Source organism: Thunnus maccoyii, chromosome 11 (genome assembly GCF_910596095.1).
Source record: "Thunnus maccoyii chromosome 11, fThuMac1.1, whole genome shotgun sequence".
Lineage (NCBI taxonomy): Eukaryota > Metazoa > Chordata > Actinopteri > Scombriformes > Scombridae > Thunnus > Thunnus maccoyii.
This window is the reverse complement of record NC_056543.1, coordinates 32,671,146-32,677,953: the sequence shown is the minus strand read 5'-3', so window position 1 is coordinate 32,677,953 and position 6,808 is coordinate 32,671,146. Positions and strand designations below refer to the sequence as shown.

Here is a 6,808-nt window from a genome sequence, read left to right as displayed (position 1 = left end):
CTTTATTATTTTCTTAACAAGCCAAAAGGCTTCTTTTCTTCTTTTTCGTTTCAGTACGTCCCAGCCATGGATGTATTAAAAGCTCTTATTATACATCGATGGTCCCAGCTCCTTCAGGAAAATATGACGTCACACAGCCGCGTGTCTCCTATAAAGTCATCCTGAGCCTGAAAATGACGTCAAACTGTCACGAACTAAATAGGCAACATTTTATTTAAACACATTCTGCAGGCTACAGATGTTTTTAATCGCTTCTTTACGTCGGTTCTGTTCTTTCAGTAATTAATAGATTTAAATTGTCTATTTGTGTCTCACTCTGACACAGCCAAATGATGATGATGATGATAAAACATTGGAGCAGTTATCAGGTGTTTTCCTTTCAACTATCATGTAGAAAATATTAAGTAACAGTTTAAAGTGTTATTTATAGTACATGAATTTTATGTTTAAACTTCAGAGTTTAAACAGTTTCTTAATTTCTTCATAATATTTTGATAGCTGACGTCTTCATATTTGACAGTGGAGGTTCTGTGCGTCATAAGTAGTTGTCTCCTCAAAATGATGCTGAGTGAGCCAGGATGTCCCATCTGGTGGATTAAATTCCTCCGTCCTCGCTGCTCTCTCACATCCTCACTGGAAGAAGCTGACAGGCGAGGAGACACGTTAGCTTAATGAAAAGCACCCGATCACACTCCTCTTCTCACTCAGCATGTTATTAAAAAAAAAAAAATCCTGCAAGATTCCTGATAACACACTATTTCTATAATGTTCTCCAAAGTACACAACAGTGAGTTTACTCTGTCCTTGCACTTGCCTGTTATAGAGATTTTTCAGTTATATATTTATATTAATTTGAACAACTTGTTGCTAAAGTTGAAAACACCTAACTGATTAGTTGATTGACAGAAAACTACTGTCTATGCCATTTGTACTGAAAAATTCCAAACATTCATTAGTCCCAGCTTCTCATTTGTGAGGATTTTCCTCTTTTCTCTGTTTTATATAATTGTGAACTAAATATCTTTGGGTTCTAGAGTGGTGGTCAGACAAACAAGACATTTGAGGGTGTCACCTTGGTCTTTAGAAAATGTAACTACATGTGACACTTGTCTAGGCTCAGGTATAAATACAGGTGAACTTCAATAATGAAGCAAACAGTCAGTGTGTGGGTGAAAGTGCCATAACAGGCTGGTTTATAATAACCAGGGTCATTAACATCACTTCTATAGGTGGAGTTAAAAGTTGAAGCATCCTGCTGCAGGAGTGTGGCACTCAGCACACCGATGCACTGGAAGTATGCTAACACCAAAACTACACACGAAATAACCCCACCCCCCAACCACAGAAAAACACCCAGACTACTACCAGTGCCACAGCAAACCTTAAATGATAACCACAAAACAACAGGTGAACTTCCACTGCACCAGCCGCTCCTGTGACCAGAGGCCAACAACAGCTGCAGCACTAAAAAAGATAAAACCATAAATTAACACCATGGTCAATCTACTATAACACAAGTAAAACAATATAAAATGAACAGCTTAAAGTAAATAGCAACCAGCACTTTGCCTGTAAATTGAATAAAGCACATGTTAATCTCAGTCTAACCACAAATGACTACAAGAGACATTCTCATACCTTGCCACTGCCTCTACTTCTGGACTGTTAGGACCCTTTACAAAAGAAACAATATGTTTTTGGAAGACCCATATTTTGTAATATAAATAATCTGTAATCAACAAATTCAATGTTGACATAAAAATGCAATACTTCAGGATGCATTTGCACCCCTACATTACCCTAACAATCAAATAATACTAGTTAAAACACAAAGGGGTTGTTTGGCTTACCAAGGAAGCATGTGCACAGGAGCAAGAGTGAAGCTGACACACCTGCTTCATGAGCCTCTTAATGGTTCAGGTGCTCTCAACCTGCTTGGCCAAATTGTGCCTGGGTCCTAGTGTCCCCCTGCTACATACAGATTAATAACAATTAATAGATGAATCTAGTAAATAATCAAATAATCACTAATCTATAATGAAAATAATCATTAGTTTCAGCCCCACTTGTTACATTCAACACAAAATTATTTCACTCAAAAGCTAAACTTCTATTGAAAAACAAACAAAAAGTCTTAATTCTCCTCAGATTTCATGTTCTTTCTTATTTCAGTTTGTATTGCAGTAACGGAATCCACATTACATGATTTTGAATTTGTATAACAAAATGTAACATTGACTTGAAAGCCAGCATATTGATTGATTTTCAGCTGATCCTAACTCGCAAAATACAGTTTTACTGCTGTCTTTAGAAATATTACTGACATTACTGAAAAACATTAAACAGTTAAACCCTTTATTTAAAAAGACTGTCAATTAATGTGGGAGCTCTGGTAGGTTTTTAGGCCTGAACCATATTCAATTTTCAACATTTTCTCTAAATAATAAATGTGTTTTAGTTCCTGCAATAAACTTTTATCAAGTCAATCAAGTAAATACAGAATATTTAGAGTTTTTGTTGTATTTGTACAGTAACTATTGATGGAGTTCTTCCATCAGTATAAATATGCAGATGAAATGAAGTATGAAATGCAACAAAGACCACACACACACACACACACACACACACACACACACACACACACACACACACACATACAGTATCAGTGCAGTGATGACACGAGCACATTCATCAGTAAAGAGTGGGAGAGGACTGTGTGGCTGCAGTTATCTCTCACCTGTCAGGTCTGTAATCAGAGCCAAAGGCTTCGCTGAGTGCAAAGACAAGATTTAAATCCTCAGTATGGCAACAGAGGTTTGGTGCTTTATTCACAGTCACAGATCATGTTGCTGTTGTCAGACTTTAGCCATCACACCCCAGAAAGATATGCTAGGCAGCCAAAGTGTGTGCAGTTATTCATCATATATGTTGCTATATGTGACAGAAAGTGATACAAATGCAGTGTAAGCATTATCTACTGAATATCTGCCATATTAACATGTTTATATATCTTCAGTGGTGGAGGAAGTATTCAGATCCTTTGGTAAAGTAAAAGTTGCAGTTTAAAAGTTTAAAAATAATTTGTTGTAAGCAAAATTCAAAATTGTTCTTGTGCTGTTGAAGTGCAGAAGTATTATAAACAAAATGTACTTTAAGTATCGAAAGTAAAAGTAGTTATGCAGAAAAATGGCCACTGTGAGTGTTTTATTATTATATATTTACTTATTTAAACATTAGACACTTTATTGTATAAGTAGCATTTTACTATGGTCAAAGTGGAGCCACTTTATATACTTGTGGCTCCACTATCTATACATCTATACCAATGCACCATGTTATGTGACAATTAACCTTGTAAAAATCTTAATTTACAAACTAGTAATTCACTAGCAAGGACCACACCATCAACAAAATGCGTTTGGATGATTTATTAAGGAAAACAACTGATGTGCATAGTTATGGGGAATCCGCTGCAGACCCTATGAAGGAGTGGAAGAATCAGGAAGAAACAGGAAGAGAAAAATAGGGTGGGGGGAGGGGCGCAGAATACAAGAGCGGAAGAAGAGGAGAGGGTTAGGTGGTATTTATAGGAATGCCAGAAGTGGCGTGGTTGAGTTGTGGTCCTGCTCCTGGAACTCCGCTCAATAGCTTCAATTCACTAGCAAGGACCACACCATCAACAAAATGCGTTTGTATGATTTATTAAGGAAAACAACTGATGTGCATAGTTCTTCCAGTTGCTGACTGTGTTTTGGGGAAGCCTATGGGGAATCCGCCACAGCACCCGGGCAACAGCGGACCCCCAAAAACCTCCAGTTACTTAAGATTTTTTCTTTGAGATCTGAATGGGTGTAGTGATGATACGTTTGGGAGGAATGGTGGCCCATGAATTGAATGAAGGCTGAAGTGGTGCGTTTCACATAGAGTGCCATTATCATTGTATCACAAGATAGCAGACAGTTGTCTATTTACAAATCCAGCTGAATCCCATTGGGGTTGTGTCTGTGTCCACATGATGACTACAGTCTCTAACTGTGTCTGTCTGCTGTTTGGTGCAGGGCAGGTAGAGTACAGTTGGTTTATCAGAGCTTGTTTGTTGAGCTGCTGCTGCTGCTGCTGGAAACACTGAGACTGAAACATACAGTAAATGTGCTGTAAAACCAAAATGATGAGCTAAGAGGCCAGGGGATGATGATCCTCTTAAGAGAGAGAGTATATATATATATATATATATATATATATATATGTATATATATGTATATATATAAAGAAATAAGTCACTTAATTGAAGGGTTTATTACAAGGATGAATGATTGCAGTGTTCCAGTCTGTAGAACACTCACTCATTTCCACAGTTAGATGATCAGTGTGCTGCTTCACTCTGAGCCTTCAAGGTGACACTTCGCTGCTAACCACCTGGTCCATTTCCCATGATCCCCCTATGCATCAAGGTCCCTCTGATTAGAGCCTTAATCAAGGACAAATTTCCACTGTGATCAAATGACACGAAGGCTGGGTGCCCGCTGTGACACCTGATATTGTGTCAGTCCTCTGAGGTGATGACTACAGACACAGGATCATGTGATGACACAGCACAGCACAGCACTACGTACAAGTTAACAAATAAAGTACACAACAGTGAACATTCAGCATGTCATGAAACAAAAAGCGAAGTCGACGCTCAAATTTATAGTCGTCGCACCTGCCACGAAAAGTTACAGAGCACTCCTTCATCCTTCCAATATTCAACCATGACAATTAATTAGTACAGTTGGCCCTTTGTTCATTACCTATCAGCATTTCTTTCCTAAAGGAGTTCTGCCTCTGCATCCATCTGCTGGGAACTGGGAGCTGGAGGTAGCATCAAAGCTTCACTTCTGATAGATTTCTACACTTTCTCACAAAAAGGTTATTGTCAAAGCTGCTTCTTCCAGTAGACATCTTTATATGGTTTTGTTACCTTCTAAGGTACTACCCTCTGAAACACAATTTTAGCCTTGGCCTTTTTTAAAGGACCAGTGTGTAAGATTTAGGGGGATCTATTGGCAGAAATGTAATATAATATTCATAAGTATGTTTTAATTAATCTATAATCACCTGAAAATAAGAATCATTGTGTTTTCGTTACCTTAGAATGAGCCCTTCATTTCTTCCACAGAGCCCACCATGTTGCACCGCCATGTTTCTACAGTAGCCCAGAATGGACAAACCAAATACTGGCTCTATAGAGGGCCCTTCAAGTTTTCACATGTTTCATGGCCAGCGTAGGTTCTCCTACACGCTTGGGAGGGAGGGGTATTCAGTTGGTTGCAATCTGCAACCTCACTGCTAAATGCCACTAAACCAAACACAAATTCTCTGCTCACACTCCTAAAGACCAAGATGACTTTGGTCATACACATTCCATGAACCCTTCTGTTACATTGATAGTACCTTAGTATGTAATCAGGCTAAAGTTCTCTCAGTTAAAGGTTACATGGTAAGATTCAGACTGATCAAACAGTGTAAATTAAACATGACTACATGTGCAGTAACTGTATTCAAACATGTGCAATGAAGTTATTCAAACTTGATTATACATGTAGTATGTGTAATTTCCCTTACAGGTGTCAGACGTGTGTAACATTTCAGGCAAAAATGTTGCAGCAGTTCAGTCAGTGCAATTTTCAAAATGCTAAAAATTGCAACAAGGAGTTTTTATTCCAGTGTGGGCAGTAGTTACCATACAAAATATTTTTATTATACTATTTTATATTAACACTTTTTGTTGACATCCTTTGCAACAATGACGTTGTATGACAGTATGCAGTACCCTGCAAACAGATATGTATTCATACAAAGGACAGGTTCACAATTGTATAAGTGTGTCTTAAACAACAGCCAGTCGCCCAAATGAACATTGAAACATGTTTTTCTTGCTGTAATCATTCCTCCTGTTCATACTGACCATTAGAAGATCCCTTCATAATGCACTTACACAATCCACAGTCCTCCTTCTGTGCAAAATGTATTTAAAAGTTTATCTGAAGCTAATATGAAGCTTCAGCGTCCAAATGAGTCAAATCAAGTAGATATCTTTCAATGTTACAGTCTTTTTAGTGCCAAAGTCCCTCTTTTTGTTACTATACTTCCACCACAGCTCAACAGGGAAACACTGTCCGAGGAAACAAAGAGGAATTTGATGCTAAAAAGACTGTAAATGTGTCAGATATCCACTTGATATGACTAAATAACTTGAAAAATTATGAACCTGTCCTTTAAAGCTTCCTGAACTCTAGCAGGAGAAGCTGCTGGTTCACAGAGGAGATAAATGTTTGTATGATATGATGTTGTAAACATGTGAAATCTTGTGAAATCTTTACCAAAAGATTTTTTCTACCATCCCTGCAAAACAGTGTTAAAATATACCTCCTTATGAATCTACCCTGCTCTTATACATTATATGCATGGTTATGTTCAGGAAGTGGCAACATTTTAGGAGGTTTACCACTTCCTGCCCATCAAATGCTTTACAATAAGGTGAGAGAACAAAGTAACACCTAAACCAGCCACTGTGGGAAGTAAAGGTGAGTCATGCTAGCAGCTCTCCAATGTATTTGGGCACAGCAGTGCTTTGAGCTAAACACTAACTTCAGTTAGTCAGAGTACAATTGAGGCTGATGGGAAATGTTAGTTTTGCAGGTATGTGGTCACAAACCAAAGTACTGGACAGTTTAAGTTTGGGCTGATAGTAGTGCTAAAGATTAAGTAAGAGGGGAATATTAATGTCTGAACCAAAGTGGTGGACCAACCGACCAACATTGGCATG

The 6,808-nt window shown here is 38.0% G+C and overlaps 1 long non-coding RNA gene across 1 annotated transcript; it reads right to left on the bottom strand.

Annotated features, from left to right (window-relative positions):
- Positions 1-195: 195 nt before the first annotated feature.
- On the bottom strand, positions 196-2,810 carry LOC121907294. The gene is made up of 5 exons (XR_006098831.1): positions 2,738-2,810; positions 1,851-1,971; positions 1,639-1,673; positions 1,382-1,464; positions 196-643 (listed from the first exon to the last, which is right to left on the bottom strand). It is a non-coding gene; the product is annotated as an uncharacterized LOC121907294 (long non-coding RNA).
- Between the last annotated feature and the right edge of the window lie 3,998 nt (positions 2,811-6,808).